The sequence below is a fragment of the Epargyreus clarus genome, unplaced genomic scaffold (assembly GCF_041222505.1).
Source record: "Epargyreus clarus isolate Ecla_fem2 unplaced genomic scaffold, WU_Ecla_fem_2.2 ptg000014l, whole genome shotgun sequence".
Taxonomy (NCBI): Eukaryota; Metazoa; Arthropoda; class Insecta; order Lepidoptera; family Hesperiidae; genus Epargyreus; species Epargyreus clarus.
The window spans coordinates 11,928,350-11,952,829 of NW_027332222.1; the positions used below are offsets into that span (position 1 = coordinate 11,928,350).

The 24,480-nt window shown below is 31.9% G+C and overlaps 1 protein-coding gene across 1 annotated transcript in view; it reads left to right on the forward strand.

Annotated features, from left to right (window-relative positions):
• The first annotated feature begins 494 nt into the window (after nt 1-494).
• The window catches only part of LOC140747406 (uncharacterized), a 62,606-nt gene continuing 38,620 nt past the window's right edge, over nt 495-24,480 (forward strand). The window contains exon 1 of the mRNA XM_073079840.1: nt 495-741. The gene's annotated coding sequence lies outside the window, so the exon portion shown is untranslated. The remainder of the gene's footprint in view (nt 742-24,480) is intronic.

Sequence of the window (24,480 nt, forward strand, 5' to 3'; positions counted from 1 at the left end):
CACGCACTATTGGGCACGCGTCTCTTCTAAGAATAAGAATATTTTTATTAACTTTTTGTACAACATAAATAACAAAGATAACATCTCTTCTAAATATATTATTATAAAATCCAGAATTTTGCATAATAAAAAAATCTCCATAAAATTAAAAAATCGAATACGAATTCATAATCTAGCATATTATTATACGATTTTACGTAAAAAAGCGCGTAGCACACGCATATACATAAGTGTAACTTCAAACTAAAATATAAATATTAACTGTATAGTTGAGTTTTGATTCGAAAGGGCTGAAACTAAAACAATTAAGCATTGTACGATCGCCTACAAGACACCGAAACCCACGCCGCATGCTCTACAACTCTTAACACCAACATAATACACAGAGGGGTGGCAAAGAAACCGCTCGTTTAGTCTAAATGCACCCTAAGATTCGTGAGCGAAGTTCGGTGGTGCAAGTCGCGAGGGGTGGCTCTGCAGAACGGTTCGCGCTGCCGCCCCGGTCACACTGTCGCACTCACCATGTGAACGAACCTTCTCGCGATCGGAAAATGTCCAACTAAGACTTAACTTATGTACTTTAAATATATGAAAGATATCTAAAATTGATAACTTCCAAAGTTTCAAAGCAATACTATAAAAGTAGTTACAAAGTTTATAATAGTTTAGAATTAGAACTTCCGTAGTAAAACGTGATTAATATTAGTAACTTTCGTGTTGTCGCCATCAGTGATTATAAAGGTAAGTTTTTGATTTTTTAAATAAATTATAAACAAATAACTAACTTTATTTTTTACTTTACTTTATTATAATTTAAACCGGTGTAATTAATATCCGTGGGAATTAAAACTTTCGATGAATAATTGCCTAAATATTAAGAGTAAAAGTAGTTATAGTAATAACATTTAGTAATAATTTATTGTAACATTTTTAAACTATTAGTGTTATTTATACCAATTATATGAAGAAGAATTAAAGCTCTAATCTCTCTAAGAATAGCTAAGAAACTCTAAGAAATAGGTTTATAATCAATTATATTGTTCATAAACCGATTTCTTAGTTATCATTAATAATTATTATTTATATTCAATAACAATTATTAATCACAAAATTAACTATTAAAAATATTGACATTAGAAAAATAATATTATAGAGGTCCATAATGGAACTGCAGTGAACAATTTCTACCGTAACTTTAAAAAAATCCTTTGAAAACTGACATTATGAAAATTAAATTAACGTGCTAAATTAACAGAAAAATCTATACATATAAATAAAATTGAAGTGTCTGTTTTTAATATTGAAAACCGCTTTTTACTACATGCATATGAATATACATACAGTACATACACCAAAATAATATTTTTTACAAGTTTGGTCTGTCTGTCTGTTTGTTCTGGCTAATCTCTGAAATGGCTGGATCGATTTTGACGGGTCTTTTAATGGCAGGTAGCTGATGTAATAAGGAGTAACTTAGGCTACTTATATTTTAGAACTAGCTGTGCCCCTGTTTCTTTTTAACGCGGGAGAAACCGCGGGGCACAGCTGAAAACAATTGAATTTTTTTTTTTAATATTTATTTTGTATAGGCCAACGACGGCACTTACAAATTGTCAGGTACAATATTTTTCTTAAACTACTACCGGATCGGAACGCGACCTCTACTGAGAAGATCCGTTAAGAAACTCAGCGGGTTTGTCTTTTTTTTAATAAAAATTATTCTCTTTTTTAATGCCATATTCAAATAATTGGCCAAGTGCAAGTTGAACTTGTGCGCGGAGGGTTCTGTAGCACCATCTTATTTTTTTTTTTTTTAGTATTTGTTACTTATTATATTAGCCATTGAAATACCTTAATTGTGAAAATTTTAACTGTCGTCCATTACGGTTGAGTAAATAAAAAATAGTTGAAAATTTGAAAACGTCGAAAAATAGTTTCTATATATTGTTAGTTTATATTGCGACCTTTATTTTTTCACCTTTTTTTAAAGTATGTGTTGCTATAGCAAACATCATTACACATAATCTGTTAAAAAATGTATGTATGGTTCAGGAAATAAAGCCTTGTGACAGACGGGCAGACAGCGGACAGCGGCTTAGTAATAGGGTTCCGTTTTTACCCTTTGAGTACGGAACCCTAATTAAAAAGGGGGCGTTGAAAATAAATAGGAATAAAATAATCTTAAAGATTTATTAAAAATAAATTAACATTCATTTTCATTTGCTGTTGTACATATTACTTTAGTAACAAGCAATTCGGTTAATAAAATTAGCAAAGTACGCCTACTAGTAAACGTACTGCCTGTACGCGTAAAAATCGAAGCTGATATAGTCCTTCATTATGGTATAAAATATTTTGTACTAATAAAGGTGGTAGAACCTTTTGTGGTTCGACTCCGGCGGCACCACCGTCACACTTATTTCTGCCATAACAGCAATGTTAAGTTAAGTGCTGTGTTTTGGATTGAAGGGTGTGGTAAAGGAAACAGTTTTCCGAGGCGTTCCACCTTAGTCCACAGGGGTAGCGGCGCCTCTGTGGCTAACCTCAGATAGAATATATATCTTATCTGGGGCTGATCACAGATGTCCATGGGCGGCAATAGCCACTTACCATCAGGTGGGCTGCATGTTCTTCTGCTACTCCTGTATTATATTTGTATATATAAAAAAAACTAATCATAAGTGAAACATTCTAGGTGTAGATTCTATGGTATGGAGGCGTATCAAATGATAGTCGACAAGTTCCATATCATATGTCCATTTTAATCTACCAACACGAATATTTTATATTAACTTTCATCTTTAACACATCCATTACGCTAGCAAATTCTTAAATATTTATAATCATACGTTACATAAGTATGATCAAATTATTTATTACTAGCTGACCTGGAAAACGTTGTACCGCCTCAAAATCTATTTATAAAATATATTTCATATAACATATAGCCCATATTACTCGTGGATAATGTAGCTTTCGAATGGTAAAAGAATTTTTAAAATCGGTCCAGTAGTTTTTGAGCCTATTCATTACAACCAAACAAACAAACAAAGTTTCCTCTTTATAATATTAGTGTAGACAAAGTCATTCAGCAGCATTTTATATTATACATTTTTGGTGCGTGATGCTTTACTTTTGTAGACATAGGTAAGTAATAAATATTTACATAATAAAATTCAGTAGAAAAATCGTATTAACAAGTTTTAAATAATATATTTCGTTTTGTACATAATCGAGCAGCTCTATTTTACATAATGATATCATTTTTATCGCGAAACCTGTCAAAATAATTCATTTTCAAATTTATTAAGCCGTGAAAGCCGTAAAACCACATATTCATAATATTTCCCTTACAATAGTAAATGAGTCAGACAGACTTCTAAGAAGTCTACTGTTAGGGAATAACAAAATTGACGGCTACCGACCTTTCTATATGAAAGGCATACTGTTCAATGAAAAGGGTTCGTTCCAAGGTAAACTTAATGCGACGAACCGTAAAATTTTAATAAATTAATGGAATAGCCCACGAGGTTTTTTAGAGGAGACTGCTTGGTTTACATATATTTTTAATCCTATACAAGTGGAAATTTATTAAAGGAAAAGTTAAACATTAGTCCATTAGAGATTAGAGTTCTTATGTCAGAAATAGGTTTTGAAAGGTAAAAAGTGGAGTCGAAAAATCACACGAGTATATTCTACTCGTCACGTCATTTTAAATTAGTCCTCAGGAGTTTCGACTCATGTATATTACACGGCAAATGTTGTGTTGCCATGTAAATTAAAAAAATGTTAATGGTGAAAAGCCCTTATCATTTAGGGGTATGAAAAGTAGATAGTAGCCGATTCAGACCTACTGAATATGCATATAAAATTTGGTGAATACCGTTAAAGCCGTTTCGGAGGAGTACGGTAACTAACATTGTGACACGACCTGGTACTGGACCTAATCTAAATATCTGCCGTAAAGAAATGAAATCTGCCCATTGTAAGTATCCGTTACAAATTAAATAATTATCCTCGTTATAAACGATTGTAAAGATCTCCAATTAAAAGTATTTCTAGCTCTTAAATATAACTTCTGTAATATCCAGAATATAAATGTTATTCCCGAAATATCATCTCGGCTAAGCCTTTTGTTCACCTATTAAACGGATATTTGATTACTCTCTGTATACAAACAAGGAATACATAATAAAGAATCGCTTAAATATTGAAAGCCATTATTTCATTTTGATGGGATATTAGCGTTAGAAATAACAATTAATTACATCTTCATCTACCACATAAAGAGACCCTTAAAACATCATAATTATATTTGTTTTTAATAAGCCGTACGGTATTATTTGCAAATGTGTTTAATTTGAAACCCACCGCTCGCCCGATCTCTAAAGAAAGAAGATTACGTAAATATTTTGTTTTCCATCAAATACCTAATATATGTTTATTTACGAGCTCTCGGTTTTTATGCACGGATCGAAAAAAGGAGTATCCCAAATCACATTAAATTTACACAGTGACAAACTGAAGAATGGTTTATCTTGCCGTAAAAATCCGAAAAATTAGAATTTTTATAAAAAGGATTTGTAGCACTTACACACTTACCTATCACAAAACATGTGTGTTGCTTATTTTATTGCTGTTACTAAGAAACACAGTTTATAAGACTAAAGATACTGTAATTTGCTAGAATTCCAACTAGCGAATTTTAGTGTAAACATTATAAACTCAAAACCTATTAGCAGTAAAAAAATCCCCTTTGAAATAAAACATAAAGCAATTATCAAGATCCTAGATTATCATCAAGCGACGAATTTTCTGCATCATTTGATAATACCATCGATCAAATCAATTTGGCCTAAACCTTGTAATCCGGGAATGCCTACAGAAATTCCAAGATCGGCAATTAGGGAGCCTAATGACCGGCTATAAATTACTAACGGAATTCTCAAAATTGTGATTAATTAACTCTTAATTAATTTATTCGTCGTACATTTTACAAAATACGTATTTGCTTCAGAATGAAAACGATTGAGTATATTACCTCAAATTAAAGTTATGTGTATGATTTATAGTCCGCGCCAAACTGCTAGCCCGTTCTGAAGTTGTTGCGGGTAGGTGTCGTCATACAATTTGTTATGGCGACGCGATTCATTTCTATATTCAGAGCGGACTGGCAGTTTTACGCTGACTATACATTAACTCTCTTGCATACCTAATGATGTCAACGATACATTAAACTCGAAGTTCAGGGTTGTTTTCAGTACAACTTACCTTAAAAAAATTTGATTGATTTTAATCGACGAAATGTGTTAATTCTATATTTTACACACACATATGTCCTCATTGCAACTCTTTTGTTTTTTGTTATCCATATTATGTTATAGGCAATGAAAGATAAATACTTCTAATAAATAGAGACAGAATAAACATAATTCTCTAGAGTTTATTAGGTGTGTTATGATTCCTTTAAAATCTTTTTTTACTAGTTTTTAATAAGTTTATCCGATTCTAACCTCAACAACACTTTTAAATATGTACCTGTCTATGTATGTCTCAAATCTTAGCACCCCTCAAGGCAATTTCAACACATCTCAATCTTTCGCGCCCAAGGATTTATCCCCGCGGGCTTGGGAGTAAATCCATCATAGTTGAAAGATTTCATACACAGCATGTACAATTGTATATGTACATCTGCAATCCCCCTTATGCGTCTGTCATATGAAATATTATAGTTGTTAACATTACTCGTATGTACGAAGGGTCGGAAATTTAAATTCATAAGTGCAAAAGAAATGTTTTTGGAATTGGAATTAGTTTCACAGAAGCGTATTTAAAATGTACTTTATAAGAAAAATAAATAAAACAAAGGTTTTTTTTATAAATCTTTTAAAATGTTTATTATTAAACCTATTATAAAATATTATATGAAGGTGGTAGAAAACCCTTTGCGATTCGACCCCGGGGACACCGACATTTCTATTTCTGCGTAAAAGCAGTATTCAGGGCTGTTTTGTTCTGGTTTGTGAGGCGTTTTAGTTTAGTCCTCAGGGTATCAACGCATCTATGTCTGATCCCAGATAGGGCTTATGTTATCCCGGGTTGATAACAGATGTCCAGATGTATAAACAGTGGCTACTTATCATTAATGAACTACGTGTTCGATAGCTACTAAATCAATTAGGCAAAAATGATATTATAAAAGAAACTATTGTAATATCTTTACCGATCATCTAAGAAGCTGTGTTTATTTCATAATAATTGTGTAAATAACTAATTAACAATGCAACGTGTAAACAAAGTGAAATAAAACACGTTTACATTGTATCTCGAGTTTACATTTTTGTATAAACTCTACAATGCAGATACGAGTATCTCAATTGAATTCAAGAAATATTATGACTGCGGTTATTCGAGAATAGTATCCAACATACACAGATAGTAAAGAATTCGTTGCATATTTGGCAAGATATTGCAATGTGAAAACTTTTGTCTTATCTCTACACTTTTGTATGAAAGTTTACGTTTTCCCACGCTTCAATTGTGGTCGAAAAATAAAGCATCTGCTTTTATGAGGATTTTTAGATGTCTCATCTGAAATAATATTATGCAAGTCACAAAACTTGTCGTATTACAGCAGTAACTTTAGAAATATAAATGAAAGTAACTGACTCATACATCATTTAGATTTACGACATTATTTTTATTTAACGAATAAAATTATAAAAAACTGTAATGCCCCATATAAAGTGCAGTTGGCATATCTGTTGAAGTAATTAAAATTAATGCTTATTCTTTTCTCTTCTTCTTTTTGAAATTGGATTGTAAAGAGTAATTGTGACTTCTCTAACACCTATAATAAAAACGACAACTATAGATCTTTCCGTTGATTTTTTCGGATTCGGGATTCATGATTAGGTAACAAATTGCATCACTGTAAAACCGCATTAAAATTATATTACACCTTCCGGAACTATAAAGCTTTAATTTTAACCTTTCTTTTATGACCAGCCCCAAGATGATGTACAATTAAGGTGAAGTTCTACTCTTAAACTCCACATGATTGTTATCTCAAATATGTCTTTCATTTTACGGTCGCTCGTTGTAAATTGCAATTTGTCTCCGGACCTCCCGTAATTTAAATTTAGTAACTTGCTAGAAATATGTAAATTAAATTTTGCTTTCAAAAATACGAAACTTTTGTTGTTCAAGTTATACTTAAGTGTGTGATGAGGCATGTTTAATGTTATTTAAACTGTTACATCCATAGAAAAGAAAAATGGTTACATCAATAATATATTTATCTATGAGCTGTATACCTGTATCTTAAAAATAAGCTTTTTCCTTTAGTTTGTCTTTATCATTACATCCCAGAATTAAGTAATCACTAGCGACACGATGGTGGAATAATTAGTTTTTTTTTTTAAAGGACTCATTCAATTCCCGGCTAGGTAATTAGTAATTATGTGGTGTAAATTTTTTGCTAATCCTTATAGTTCTGGAATATAATAATAAAAAAATCACCCTGTATATCACAAGACACCCAATCGGACTTAGTAAATACAAATGCATTGGATTTTTTAAATTGTTTGATTCTGTTTGTTGGATTGTTGTTCTCTTCATACAAACCGCATAAGAAAATTAAACAATTTTCTAGATGTTAATGGCACATAGAATCGTTAATGTGAAATCGTAAGCCTTAATCATACTACCAACAAGAGTCAAGGAAAATTCGCGAACCTCTTCAAAATAATGAAAATGATATAACCTTTGTCAGATGAGAATTTTCAGATCGGGACAAAGGACCAATATTTAAGATTCAATAAGTGAGATCAAATCTTAAGAGCGCTAGTGATAATGAATCCATTAATTTTAATACAATTATCTTCATTCTACGATTTTATCTTCTGCCTTTCATCTTGCGACTTTTATAATGCACTTTCTAATTACTTAACAATACATAGTTAAGAAAAGAATTGCTTAAAACTTTTTGATTTGCTTTTGCTCAGTATAATTTAATTTATATAGAGATTTTTTTAATACAACATTACACTTAATTCTACTTCTAGATTTAATGTTGTAGATTTCTAATTAACAAATGCGTTTACTGTCTTGATTAGAAAACGGAATGATCAACCTGTATTATGACATGTATAAAATTTGTACTTTTAAAGATTTTAGTATTTTAATTTTATGTTTATATTACTTCATGATTTTAACAGTTTTCTTAATAGCAATACATGCATGGCGTGAAATTGAACGCAATAATGTGATTGTGTAGGTATGTGTTTCAAATATGCGGATGTTTTATCTTTTCGTATTTTCGAAATTTTTAATAGAAATTGCATTAATTGTATTCTCTTGCAAAACATGCCCATTGCCTGCAAAACCTAAAATTGTGGTTACTAGAAATTAAATATTATTTCAAATATTTTGATGATTGATGATACTTTATTCTTTGAAATGTCAGAAAAGAAAATTATTAACTGTAACTTACTGTTTAATATGGAAGATGGATTTTGGTTGTTTAGCCATTTATCATAGCGCCATAAAGTACCTATTCAAACAGAATGTTGACGGGTTTGTTTAATATAGGTATTAAGATTTATTTTCTTTGGCGGCTGTCCGTACTTAATCAATATGTTCGAAACAAAATGAATTTATTACCACAATTGTTCTAATTGTTTTGTAGGCAGACCGGGAAAATTGTTTCAGACTCTGCAAATATAGACTACTTACCTACTAATTGAATATGGGCTATAATAATTAAAAATACCCCATAATTTAAAATATTATTATATGACTATATTTTAATGGAAATGATAATATATCCGTTCCCATTCACTTTCAAAATAAGTGATAACTTTTTATTTACTTTATTCTTAATTTCTTTAATATTCCTAAAATCCTGATTCTTCACGCACTTAAAAAAAGGAAATAAATATTATGATGAGTATAAACAAGCAAACCCGCTGTTTTTCTTATCCGATCTTCGCAGTTGAGATCGCATTCAGATCCAGTAGCCGTAATAGTAGTAGTGAAAAATCTTGTAATTGATACTTTGTAAGTGCCTCCGCAGGCATATACAAAATAAATATATTTGATTTCATTACCCTGAAAATATGCACTCAGAAATCATGTGTTGGCCGAATTCAAAACGTAAGCGATTAAACGAAGCGGCGCCATGCGACATTACTCACTCCTAACAAGAAAATGTACCCAGTTTTGAGAATTGAAATAGTTGCGTAAGAAAGTTTTGCCACGTCTCCGTGCTAAAATGTCCCTAAAATATTTGAAATTATTTATTTATTATTTATTTATTATGTAAATTATGCAGTATTAGTTATTTATTCGTAAATTTGTCAAGAATTCAAAAAAATAACTTACTATAATAAGCCATTTGCGGCTTCATTCAATTTCAAGGCGGCGAAGTATCTTTACTAATCTATGATAATAAACGAGGGAAACGAGACGCTGATTTGCATTACCTGATCATGAATAAATCTAATTGTTAATCCTAAAACACACAACATAAATAATATACGTAATACCTGAGGTTTATTACGCAATACGATGTAATTTATACAACCTCCCGCAGATGTAAAATGTTAAAGTTCCCGCCGTTTTGAATAAGAACTATTGTCGAATAATATAAAAGACTGTTCACCACTTACTTTTTTATACTGTCTGGCATTACATTATTATTAGAGCCAAAAATAAATAATTTGTATTTCTTTTTAATTTGTGCACAATATAAAAAGTTACTCACATATTTAAAATTATTTCCAATATAATTGAATGTCTTTTATTTATTTAAAATAAATTTATTTAAAATGCATGCGGATTTAAAATAATATTTTCTTCTTATAAATAAAATATTATCTAGATTTAAAAACATGTACCTATTGAGGAATATTAAATGTAATAAAAAAAACAACAATTACTCTAGTATATTCAACCTTTTATGTTCTGGCGAATAAAATATTTTAAAAATATTCATAACATTGTCTATCAAATGGGCGCTATCCATTTCTTATAATTGGCTGAACGGTAAAAGCACGAATGCACAAGAAAAAATCTGCCATAGACAATAGAAATGTTTGCTGAATTTATATTCTAAACAAACTAAAATGGATATTGGAATTTCATTATAGGAAAAATAAATAAGGAACAGTACAATTTGAAATTTATATTTTATTGTTATTTTTATTCCAAAAACCTTTGATTCACAAACTACGTATGGATAATTTAAACATGTTTACAAAGCTAGTTATAATCCCTACTAAAATACTAAAATTATGAACCTTTAAGAACGTTTTGGAAGAAGTTTTTAACGCAACTAACCACATATCTGAACTATTTCCATCAATAATAATGTAAGTAACTGGTATGTAGTTAAAAGTATTTCTAAAACATGCATAATGCATTAGGTATCTATTATTATTCTTCTTTTCTATTTCTTGTTTCTGATTTTATATCTTATTTAGATCTTAAAAAAGTATACTAAGATTTGTTTGAAAAGATCGCAAGACTGAGTAGGCACTCTGGCACAAATCAGTTAGATGGCCGATGAGATTTGCGCAGCTGATTTACTAGAGATTGCGCCTAACTACATTTGAGACGGAATGATGCTCGCCTGACCGCCCGCTCCGAGTTATAGTTTATTTTCAGTACAATTGCGCCGTAATTTTTTATTTATCGTATAAACACACCAAATGGCTTGTTTGTGTGAATAACTTTTTACAGTTCATGTAGGTGTTCAGTTCAAGTTGTAGAATCCCTATGGTCTGAGCGGGGAGGTAACAGCGTCACACATATTTCTACCGTGAAACATTCTCGCGTTTCGGTGCCGAACGCCGGCTCACTTAGGTACAGATGAGGCGACTATCTTATTCCTCAGAAATGGCAAAACATCTGTGATCAGCTCCAGGGAAAGCCCTTATTATATGCAGTGTTGTTTAATCAACTTTCCAACTAACTATATATAACTAATTTCAAAGTAGACAGTACCTACTTCAAATTCGACTATCATCTGTTGCAAATTTAAATAAATTGAAACATTATGTTATAATTTATTATTTTCGGAAAATAAATTAGATATACTATAACTTAATCGACTGTACATAGTAATACACTATCCACACCGTCCAGTAGTTCTGGGCCTTTGACCGCCAATCAAAGCCACCCGGGCGCACATAACGGGAGCGTTAAAGCAGTATTTATTAGCATAATATCCATACTCTGCAGGACGCCGTCTAGAATATATCAAAATAGCTTCTTTGTTCATTTTATTCTACTTTGAACAATTATGGCATATGATTTCATCAATACTATTGTCACACTGCTGGGCACGTATCTCTTCTCAAGTATCAAATGATATGGATTAGGCCATAATCCACCATGTTAGCCGAGACAAGATTGGTGGACCTTTGACCTAAATATGTAGGTTTCCTCGCGATGTTGTCTTCGCATGTAGAATATGTCGTAATTTATTTCTAATATACACATGAAATCAATATTTAAAAACCAGGAACTTCATGACTTCAGGCTGGTATTCAACCAAGACATGCCAAAGTTCTTACCACTAAGCTTATCAGAGCTTCGAGTAATTAGGTAGTTAGTCTCATATAAGTCATTCTGAAAGTAATTCGCAATTTAAAGTGATATTAGTGTAAAATTGACGAGAGAATAATAGACAGTCCCTGTAGACCTACAGTCAGTAAATAAATTGAAAAGTTACTCATCATCTGTACAAATAACAAACTTCGCTCGCCCGACTCCGCTTCAACTTCGTCTGCGGTTTGTCAATCTTAACGTAAAAATCTTTAATACTTTCGGGTAAATAGCGTATACCTCGGTACCAGGCTATTTTTTGTGTAAATGTCACGGCCAAATTTATTTTCCAGTAATTAGTAATTAGAACTATTTTCAGTAGCATATGTTTAAGTTGAATTTGCCTATAGTCAAAGAAACAAGTCGTCGAAAAAATAAAAACTTGTAAAAACGTTATCGATAGACTCTCTAGAATGTGTCTCTACAATTTGTCACACAAAAAGATCCTCCTGTTCCAAAATTTGCCGCGTCTTCTAACCGTGCTGCCCGAGGGCACATATTGGACTTTTAAGCACTTCCTACAGGATAAACATATACTTACACATATTATATCAGCTGATTTTGCTGTTCCCAAACGTGTCGTTCCCTTCGTCACCGAAACACGACCTCTTTGACTATTTTATACTTACCACAGACGGACAACTGTATTTACTTGTATAGATAACACGCTCACCAGATTATTTTTCGTGATGAAAAAGAGGCTTGGGAATTTTATTTCGAATGAGACTGTAGTTAATGGGAAAATATGTTTATTTAGTAGGGATTAAACTGTCTACTCAGACTACGTAAAGTTATCTAAGTAAATACTATATTTACTACATTATTAAAACGTTTTGATATGATAGAGTATCTAGTTACTTTTTTTTTGTGAAAATTATGTGTATTTATTAATGATTTCATAAGATTCTAAAAAATGTTTGTTTAGGTAAATATAGATTTAATTATGAGCTATACCTAAGTACTTATTTAATACTTACTCTACAATCGTCAAAATTTCAAAGTTACTGCACATTGAAAACTCTCATAAATACTGAAATTGAAGAAATAACCATTGAGACTTAGATACATTTTGAATAAACTTTAGGATAAGTACAAAGTCCGTTATTGAGCCAAAATTAAACTCTTAGATGGTAAACTATAGAATAATTTGTTAAATGTTCCTAGATTAGTTCCTAGATTAGATTAGCTATGTTCGAGATTAGCTTTCGAAAAAGTTTATTGTTGTATTCTTGACTAGACATGATAGATAAGAAGTTAGTCTATTTTTTGGTGAAGTAAATAGTTTTTACGTTATTCAGACAAACAAGCAGTTTTAGTGTTGCATAACTGAAAGTATCTTTAAACTTTAAAAAGAAATGACCACGTAAGCTTACACGCCTTCAAATCCTTATTTTTTTTAATTTCCAATTTGTAGTTTGTATGGTAGGTATACTGTACTGTATTGTATTAACAAACAATCAGCAAATATAAACAGCAATAAACGCTCTCCCGCGTTGTGTAAAGACGCATCATAAAACTCGGCATCTATTTCGCAAACATAATGTGATTCCTATTTCTATGCCAGTCCCTTGAGGACTCCCCGATTACGGTTTATAAAACGACGAAGATTTTTTGATGTTCGCCGCATATGTATACTTACATACAAGATGGAGAACCTTACGCACTTTGCCGAAATTGCCGAGGGGTCGGGTTGAGTGCCGATCCTCGCCCGATATCCTCCTATCGGGTCTCAGAACCTTTACAACCAAAAATATAAAACCCCGGACGAAAATAAAGAAATAAAGCTACAATATACAAAGCAATATGGAGTTTTACAATCGCAACTGACCTTTCCTGAAACTTTCGTTTTAAGACATTTTACAGTATAGCGTACATACACGTAAATAAACTATAGGACTGATAGTATTTTATTTATAGCTTTATAGTAATTACTACGTAATAGAAATTACATAATAGAAATTACTACATTCAAAATCATTTGTATCGCTATTTTTATTGCCACAACCGTCACTACTATAGTACTATTCCCATGGAGGTAACTCATTTTTTATTTATACACAGCAAGCCACTAATGGAATAATTTTACGAGAAGACTTAAGAATTAACGTTCACCATTTGTATAATTCGTGGCACGCTACATCTATTATTTAGGTACCTTGTATTGAGGTGTACGTTGATTAATATTAACATTACTTTATGTTATTCAATTATAAGAAATATATAAGAAGCTTAAAATATATTGAAATCTATTTTTTTAATTATGCCTCTGTCTCTACAATAATCTTCTAAACCGGATAATTTTATGTTATTTGACTTTTTACTGACTTTTATGGGAGTGACGAACACTCCTTTCTATCGTGAAGATTTCAGGGGTGTTACTACCATTTCTTAAAACAATATTATTTTTCATACATTGAAATTTCCTACCACGACCTTGTTAAAGTAAGATTGTTTTTATAATATTACAATAAGCAGTTTTGTATTATGTCGGTCGAAATTATTCATTCTTTTTTTTGCAGGAAATTTAACTTTTTAAGCAAAACATGACAATTTCAGTTGGTTTTATACAATGGATAAGCGAAAAATGAACAAGGGTTTAAGTTTGTACAACGGCATATGACGGAATATTTTACTGTTTTAAGGAGGTTGTGGTACGAAACAAATTAATGTTGATGAAATATTGAAATAAATCTTTCCTGACTATGATGGTTTTTAAAAGATGGTGGTAAGCCCCTAGGCATAGTAAACATAAAAATACAACAAATAAAATGACACGGGGAAGCCAAAATTACTCTTTGTATAACTGTAAATTATTCAGTTTACTTACTTCCTTTCACATTAATACACACATTGTAGATTCCCAATCGAACGTTTGTTTTATTTATGAAGCAAACATACACGTGTTCCATTTATAATTTATTTCCATTTACAATTTATTTGAGGCGACGCACGCATGCCTAAAGGGATAAGTAAAGTCGTTCAAACACAGGGCTTACAATAAAGCCACCTAGTGGCATCGCACCTGTGGCCACCCTCAGTTAAATGAGATTTGAATATTTGTGTAGAATATTGTGTTCCGAACGAGGCTTAGGTACTAATGTGTTTCTTGTTTGTAACAATTAGTAGGAACAAAAAGCAACTCCCCCAAAATCGTTAGCGTTGGCCTTTATATAAGGCTAATCTCTGGGAATATATTCGTTTATTTGTTTTATAATTTGTAATGGTAAGATGATTATTTTGACAAATATCACCATCTCTATTCCAAGCAAATTCTAAACAAATTTGGCCAAAAAATCGAAATCTTAATCAAAATTTCGAGATTTTACACGCATACACAGATTTTTGTAAAATTAACTAAACTGTGATGGTATTGTCATATTGCTGTATAAACAAAGTAATTTGCATATGTTTTATGCGGTCTATTCATTTCTGTCAACGCCCTACTAGTGTCCCAAGATCGATAGTTAAGCGGCGCATTAAATTTTTACAGCTGACCGGATGGTCAACCCTCGCACCCCTTATATTGATTTGACATTAAATACTATTTTACACGGGAGGAACATGTTACTAAAACTATTTTCAACATTTTTATCGTAGCCTTCTTAGCTGTTAGTAAAAATTTTCATTTTTTTACCCACAACACTTATCTACGCGTGAAGATGTATTATGAAAGCGCTAAACTCTGTTAAATTATATTAAAAATCTTAAGTTATTTAGTTTACTATCTTTTCCAAAAACTATTAATATTTAAAAAAAATGTAAGCATTCCAAAGTCAAAACTAAAATTTTACTAGTAGCAACTTTTCGGTAAAGTGAAAAACCATACTGCCATATTTTATTTATTCTCTTCTTTAATTTAAAATTATATGAGTAGACCCTTTAATAGTTTTATCAAAGATTACCTTTTGCTTTTCAAATATGCTTTGATACAACGGTCAAAAGAGATCTAAAGCTTTTTCGCTTCACGTATTATACTAAAAGTAGATGACAAATGAACTTATCAGATTTATCGTTCATTCACGCATTATTACCCTATAAACATTATTAATTATTACTCATTCATGTATCTAAATCCTTAAATACACCAGCGTCGCCACAAAACACGTGTCAGTGTTGCCAGTCGGGCGAGTTCTTTGTAAAGGAAAATACAACATGATTTTCTAAGCGGCATGAGTGCGTTCACACTTCGTTAAGTAAGCTCCATGAGATCAAAGGGAGACATATCTCTATATTATTGGTGCTCTTCGGGTTCGCATAATTATTTTTACATTCCCATACATAAATGGGAAATTGGATTCGGCGAAAATAAGATTGAATTCTGAGAAAGAAATGTCTGATCCGCTAATGGTGTGATAATATTGGCGTTTCTGAAAGCTGTTACGTTGACTCGAGATAATTTATTATAATTTCTTCTCTTTTTGTAAATACTATTGTATTTTTTCTTGGACAAACTCCAGTCGGCTGTACACAAGTATATTTTTAGGAACATAGAGCATTTGGATTGTTACGTAGCGACAACGACATCATCATACTTTTATTTATATGACGATACCTATATAAGTATATAACAATATCAGTGTAAAAATATCTAATGGACATCGATTTTATTTTTAGTCCTTCAATCACTAAGTAGTCGTTATCTCCAAAAGTTTTAAATGTATATCATAAACATTTTTTTCTAATTAATCTAGTCACTTTGCTTCTGTGATCTCTTACTTTCAAATACTCTTACTTTCAAATTGATGAATAAAATAGACTTATCAATACGAACATCATTACACACGATATTATATTACGTGTCAAGCGACATCATAATGCAAATTGAATAAAGGCTTAAACAGCCTGGGTTGACCCACGTCACTGTCTGCGCGAATTTTATCTCATTATTTTTAAATACTGTTTCAAACAAATAATAGAGTTTTCGACATTTATATGCGGTTTTTTAAACCCATTTTAACTTGTAAATATTTTTTGTGTCTGACACAAATTGAATGAATCATAAATGTATTCAGTGGTCAAAGACCTTATAATAATCGAAAACTGTAGACTTAATAATCGAAAAATCGTGAATCACGTGTACACCCACAAGTCGAGAAACTATTAGAAAACAAATATTAATATTTATTAAATAATCGGATACGTTATTAAAACTAATTTGGAGGGCCAGGGATAAGTATGTCTCCCTTGCCACACTCTTCAAACCATAACACAGCAGCACTAAGCACTGTTATTGAGCAGCAAAAGATGTGGCGGTGGTGCCTCTGGAACACAAATCGTTCTATTTCCACCACCTTCCATTCGTGCTACATATACTTTCATAATTTAATTATATTTTTGAAATATAAATATTTTATTCAATTTTTTAAAATATTTTTGTAATAGAATTACAAGTTAAAGTTTGAAAGGCGTACGAATGCACGGATTCCGTGTTAACAGACCGAAAAACATTACTATTATCACACCAAGTTGCAATAAATTGCTCCAGTTCTCGAGGCCTCGATCGCATTACAGTTTATTTCCTATGTACCTGTCATAGATTAGTAAAGATACTTCGCCGCCTTGAATTTGAATGAAGCCACAAACGGCTTATTAGTAAGTTCTTTTTTTGAATTCTTGACAAATAAAAACACTTTTAGAGAAAATTTACGAATAAATAACTAATACTGCGTAATTTACATAATAAATAAATAATTATTTCAAATATTTTAGGGACATTTTAGCACGGAGACGTGGCAAAACTTTTTTACGCAACTATTTCAATTCTCAAAACTGGGTACATTTTCTTGTTAGGAGTGAGTAATCTTTACTTATCTATGGTACCTGTATTATTTCCTTTGGACTCAATGCAATGAATTTGTAATTATTTAGTAGCCATCATTTATGCCGCGTATGAGCAAAATGTAGAATGAACTTTCTCCTAAGGTATTCCCTAACCGCTATAACATGAGGCTCTTCAAGAAGGGTGCAAAAATAGCACTCCTAAAAAATCCATAGGCGACGGTGGCTGCTTTCCATCAGTTAGCCCGTCTGCCTTATCGTTTGGAAGAGATATAAAAAAATCATGTGAAATCCGACTGTTTCTCTGCTAAACAAAATAACCAACTCTTAAAATAAATATAAGACTTCAGACAACCACAAATAGTTGCAATCCCTGTGGACTACGTAGAGCCTAATGTAATGGGCACCGCTCTTCTCTGAAAACGATAAGGGTTAACCGGTTTAGACCATTATCTTCCACGGTAGACAATTGCGGGTACGTAAACTTCAAGATAGATAGTGATGTCCTAGTGTTTCAAACTCGGTCTCTCAATAGGGAGGTCTGAGGTTCGAATCTAGACACGCTTCTCTGATTTTTTAAAGTTATGAGCGTATTAGAAATTAATGATTTCTTGCTAGGACGGTGAAGCAAAATAACTTGGATAAGCTACACCCCTGAGAGTTCTATAAAAATATCTTATCGAAGGTATTTTAAATCTACTAATTCCCACTTACCGCGGTGTTCTCAATGATATAATAAGTATATCAGTGCGCTGACTTGAACCATTCTCACTCTAAGCGGAGACCCGTGTCCAGCATTGTCATAGTAATGGGTTGACGACGACACTGCAAGCACCTTTTATAACACTGTAAAGAATTATAATAGAATTATAATAGTAGTCTGGTAAACTCACTCACATTTATTGCTAACCTAACACTGTGCGTGTTCGAAATTATGTATCCTTCCTTTTCGCAAAATCATAGGAAGAGGGGCCGAATATATCACTACACTGGTTTTAAATAGACACTCGAATAAAAGAAAGATACCAAAAAAATTCCCCTTTTCCCGTCCTCTAAATATATTCATTTTGCTCAATCAAAAGCACTTCCTTAGCGATAGGGACCTTTCGATTGTAACACACCAAAGTACAAAAGTAAAAATATTTAGCTACTTGTTTGTTTAGGTTGACCGCCCATTGGTTACAATGACGTGTGCGATAGTTACTGTAGCCATCGCGTCGCTTATGCTACTGAAAGTTGCTTAAGGCGCTGTCGCTCGGGCGGCCAATTTGTTGCTAGAGCAGCAGCCCAGCCGTTCATGTTTGGTTCCATCGAAAAATCTGTCAACAGTACATATAAGATGCTTAAGCTATGAAAAAGTCACCATTCCCGAACGTAATTACATGTTCTTAATAAACTACAAATATGACTGTGTAGTCAAATTTCGATTTCGTAGCGTTTCAATAGATGTCAATAACCCTTTTGTTCTGCGATATCAAAAAATACTTTCCCCAAGAAATTAGATCTCACCTTTAGAACATGTCGTCTTTATTTAAAAATAATACACGTTGAATATAACAATGGGTACGGTGGACACCTATAGCGCAGTTATTTTAAAAATGTCGTTGACCTTCCTGTTAAAGGCGTATTAATAAATTTTATCATAAAAGGGTCCAGTGAGGGTCTACTCGACTTCCTGTGGTTCAATTCATGCATGTTTATATCACACATCAATACAGTATTTGTTATAGGTGTATATAAAAATACACGTTCGACTCTACATAATAGTATACCTACTATGTTCATATTTTCATGAATCTCAAAAGTGATCCGTTGAGGTCTTTGTAGATAACTTCAAACAGAGTTCGATAACATCGTAAAATGTTAATTCCTACCTATCGCAAATCTAAATTATTAATACATTATATTAAAGTCGTTTACAATAATAGTATATCAATAACAATTTGTATAAACTAATTGAATTAAAGACACTGCACGAAAACAGAATTATTTAGGTATATTTAATTACTATATTTGTAAGACAGGATAATATAGAGATTATAGTATTAGCCGGTGTAATTATTTTGGACTTTAAGTTTATCGTATCAAGTTTACGTAGTCATGGTCCCTCTCGCTATCAATCGATAAATAAGTATATTTGATTGCCGTGTGTAATTTTCCTTGTAACAACTTATAGATGCCTACATTAAAAGGACTAAATTCAAACATTAAATTTCCAACCTTATTTATTTTTATTTATTTACTCTTTATTGACCATGTTAAAAGCAGTGTGGTGCAAAAGGCGGTCTTAATGCTAAATAGCATTTAATTTCAACCTTAATATAAATTTTCATTTTTTTTTTCATATTCTACTTATATGACAAATTGATATCCTTCCATCGTAAAGGTTGAAAATGTGTATAACACTTATACATACAACTTTTAATTACAATGATACCTCAAAATAATCATTTAATTAAAGTCATCTTAACCCGCCCAGAACCCGTAATATTGTTCAAGTGTCTCAAATGGTTCAAAGGCTGTTGACAAAGTATAATTTATTTCGGCTGCCCTCCAATACCACGAAAACTTCATTAGAAGTCCGTTGAATTGATTTGTTATTCAGACTAACAGTATAAATTGAAAATCGACAAGGAAGTTACAAACACATCTAAAGTCACAATAATGTAAAAATCAACATCCGTATTAGGAATACGGATATAAAATTCTCGTGTCACAATGTTAGTTACCGTACTCCTTTTCGGCTTTATCGATTTTAACCAATTTTTATATGCATATTCAGTTGATCTGAGAATCGGCTACTATCTATTTTTCATACCCCTAAGTGATAAGGGTTGTTCACCCTTAATTTTTTTTTATATGGCAACACAACGTCTGCCGGGTCAGCTAGTGACGTATAATAAATTGCGAATATTAATGTAGAAATAGACTAGGGGTGACTCTAGCTCGTTAAAACTAAAATAGTTTTCTATTAAGAAATAAAAGCTGCGTTAATAACTTCTTGTGCAATCAAATCTACATTATCTCCATGAATTACGTCGACAAAGATTTCTCTTAACAGTTATTACAGGATTAAGCTTCGTTACATTTTCCCCTATTCTTCAGTGTTCAAAACTTCGCTCGACTTTTTTTGTGATTTTATGGATTTACTATTAACGATTATCCTCAGTTTTAACATAAAAAAAATTAATGAAGATAATGAAGGATAAAAAAATAAACTTTACAAAAATAATATTAACTACTTTCATTCTTATTAGTACGCTGCAAATAAAATAACTTTTACGTTTACACAGGGTTAGGGAATTTCTAGAACAGATGTTTTTTTCAGACAATAGTGGGACAGCGTTATGAAGTTATTTTTCTGTAAAATTTCTCACAAATTTTATCTTACAAGTTACACCGGAACGAGCATCATAAAGTCCAGAGAACTGACGTACTATTAAACTAGAAACATCACCAGAGAATAGATAAGAAAACGCAGTGAGTATTCCCAAAAAATCTTAATGGTTTCATAACGAGCGTCCTCGTCCCCTAACGCATAAAATGTTATGAGATTAAAAATATAAAATGTCAGCTGTGAAAACTCTCTTAATGGAATTGATGAACAAAAAATTGTTAAATTGCTGTTAACAACCTAAAGATTGAGGTCAACTTGAGATACTAATGAAAGAAAAGATAATTTATATTTCTATTGCCTTCAGAATTACATTACAAAAAATAAATTTATTCTAAAGTAAGACCTTATTATATAATTATTTAAATAAACAATGTATCTAAGTAAATCGTAAAAAACCAAAATGTAACTAATTTATGGAGTAATTTTTGAATTGTTAGTTGTCCGTAGACTCTATGACGCTGAAGTCATTTTACATTTTTAATACCTTCAGGCCCTTTTAAAATGTATTAAATAATAACATCGTATCTTATACATTACGTCTACACAATTTCACGACAAAGAACGTAAATTGTTCCCACTTAAACAAATTCCAACCCGACGAACTTTAGAGAGCCTACCCCTACTCTACTATCACTCCGAGCACATATTTAGCAAACTATTCACGAGAGTATCACACCCTCGAATGATCTTGATTGAATAATGTTGGGTTAAATAGAATTTGGGTATTGAATTACGCCTAAAAGGCCGGGTCCAGGGGCTATTACGATATAAATCATAGACGCCACTAGACTGATAATTTGAGCGAAGTAAGATCTTTATTACACTCGTATAGCAGTGATCGACTAGCGATTACCTCGGTTATAAGAGTTAGGTATTGCAGTTTGCATTCAACATCACATAAATCACATCTTTAGTCTGTTGAAAAGGCGATCGGAATCACTATCGCTTCATTCATACTGGGCGGTCCGAGATTACGCCGATATACATGGATCTTTGTCAGGACCACAAATATTGAGATTAAAATAGAAAATATTAAATGTGTTTTAGGTCTGTACGTTAAAGGTTAAATTAAATAACCTTTATTAAAAAGGTAAAACTAATTAAAAATAATAATTAAAATGCACGGTGTTATACCTATACCCTAGGAATGAAAATTTGTCTAGTCAGAATATACATATTGAATACCGGAATATTTCTACGCAAATTATTTATTTATTAATAATTATTATATTATAAAATTGTACTTTTCAAATGAAATGTACATATATTATATAACCTATGAAATATTTTATACAAAAAAATAAGGGAAGTAAAATTGTCATAGATACTTTATAATCCATGTTAGGAGCGAAGAAGGATCTCTATCCGCGCAATCTCAAACCACATAGAGTGGTTAAATCGAGCGTCAGAGATTCCTATCGCTATTTGAACGAACGATTTCAAAGATAGAATGATTGATGATACGGCGACGTTAAAATAGTACAACTATGATAATAAACGTAGGTTATAACTGACCACTTCTAATGTACTAAAATAAGTACGATTTTTAACAACACACATAGTACCTATAATAAACCCTAAAAAAACAGAATTGTATGATCTAAAATAAATTCTGTTACGATCCGGCTCCAGTTAGATTTGATTTGACAATGTTAGATATGTGAGTTTTTTTACAATATTAACTACTAAGAATTTAACTACTACTACTACTAGAAATTTAAGATACATGTAGCGTGTCCTTATCAAGAAGTGAGATTTGACGCAACAAACAACTTTGAATCATCCTTACTTAATATTTGCTCAGGATTTTGGTAGGTATTGTAAATAGAATGACTTAATAACGATTTAATTAAACCTTGGCGACGTATTTGCAATTAATACACATACAGTAATATGTGGGAACAATGGTCCTAGTTAAGTAAAGTAATACGCAACACAAACAAAGTGGTTTAACTAATCAAACTTTGATAGTTTGTCGGCAGGCTCCGTTGTCTCTGTAATAACATAATGCTTGGGCAAATTTAAAGGTTGCTTTTGCGACATTCAAGCTGTGAAGTTAGTAAATTTGTTTTAGAAATTAATGAAAAAATACTTACAGCAATATCCTCCTCCATCTAAAAATCGGTCAAATTTATGCTATCAGTTAACCCTACAATAAACCAATCTTGAAATAAGATTTAAATTTATAGTAATTTGCTTTTATTTATATACAATAAAAGTAGAAAAACAGCAGCAGTCTGATGGTAAGTGGCTACTGCTTACCATACTACCCACGGACATTAGTAATCAACCCCGTAAAATAGAGTTCTACCCGAGTCCACACGTGCGTTGCTACCCATAAGAACTAAGTTGGAACGTCTCGGATGTATGTCTCCCTCATATATCCTTCAAAACGGAATTCAACAGAACTTTACATTGCCTCCTGAGTGGAACCACAAAGCGTTATACCGACCATATTCAAAAGATGTACCTTCTATCCAGGCTTGTTACTGTCCCACTGCTGGGCACGGGTCTCCTCTCAGAAGGAGAAGGATTAGGCCATAGTCCACCGCGCTGGCCAAATGCGTATTGGTAGACTTCACACACCTTTGAGATTTTTTTTTTTATAAATTTCACAGGTATTTCCGGGTTTCCTCACGATGTTTTCCTTCACCGTTTAAGCAAGTGATAATTAATTTCTAATACGCACATAATTTTTGAAAATCTGAGGTGCGTGCCTGGGATTTGAACCTCGGATCCAAAATATTTATAACATACAATACGAGTAAATGCGTTTTTAATTTTAATAGTAAATCACTCACTAATATAATATTTTCAATGTACATAAATATACCGACTACATTTTTTGCGACGCAAAAGATTTGAAGAACAGACAATAGAATGCATTTGTTTTTTTTCTTATATTTTTAAATAATTGTTTTTTATGTAAAGTGCCAGTATTAAATTCGGTGCCAGTACTAAATTAAAAGAGATAAAGTAGCAAAAATATTTTTAAAATAATACCTAAATATATAATTGATAATTATATCAACAAACCTTAATAGAGGCTGTCGTATACTTAAGTATCAGAGGCAAAATAAACTTTTTCGCAAACATCGCAACATATTTCAATATCACCTATAAATGTATACTCGCACGTCAGTAAAGATATCGTTTGAGTGGGATTTCGGCGTTGATTCCTTGACCCAATTGTTGTTTGCGGCCCACGAATACACCTCGAGGGAAAAAATCTTTCCGTCCTATGAACAATCACCGCATAATGAAGGTAGAGTCGCGGAAAATGAGTGGGTAAATTGAGGAAACATCGGAAACAAAATGTTTTGTTTTAAGTTGCGTTAGAAATATTCTCTAGATACAGTACTTTGAGCACTGTACAATTCAGTCGTGCAAGCATTAAATTCCGTTTCCAGCCAAGCATTAAGTATTTCAGATATTTCCTTTGAATGTTGATACACTTAAGTTTTCTATGTATCCATGACACGTACTACATAGCATTTAACGTTATAAAATGAAGAAATAATAACTGGTTTAAATAGTGGGGTAAGGGAGACGTACTTACCCGAGTCGTTCTAACTTTGTAATCATCCGTGATCAATATCAGTAATTTTAATGTAGAAAAATTTTACTATTATATTTTTATTCGTTTGTGTTGCCATTTTATGTATCTTTTTACCTATATAGTTTTCTATTTACCT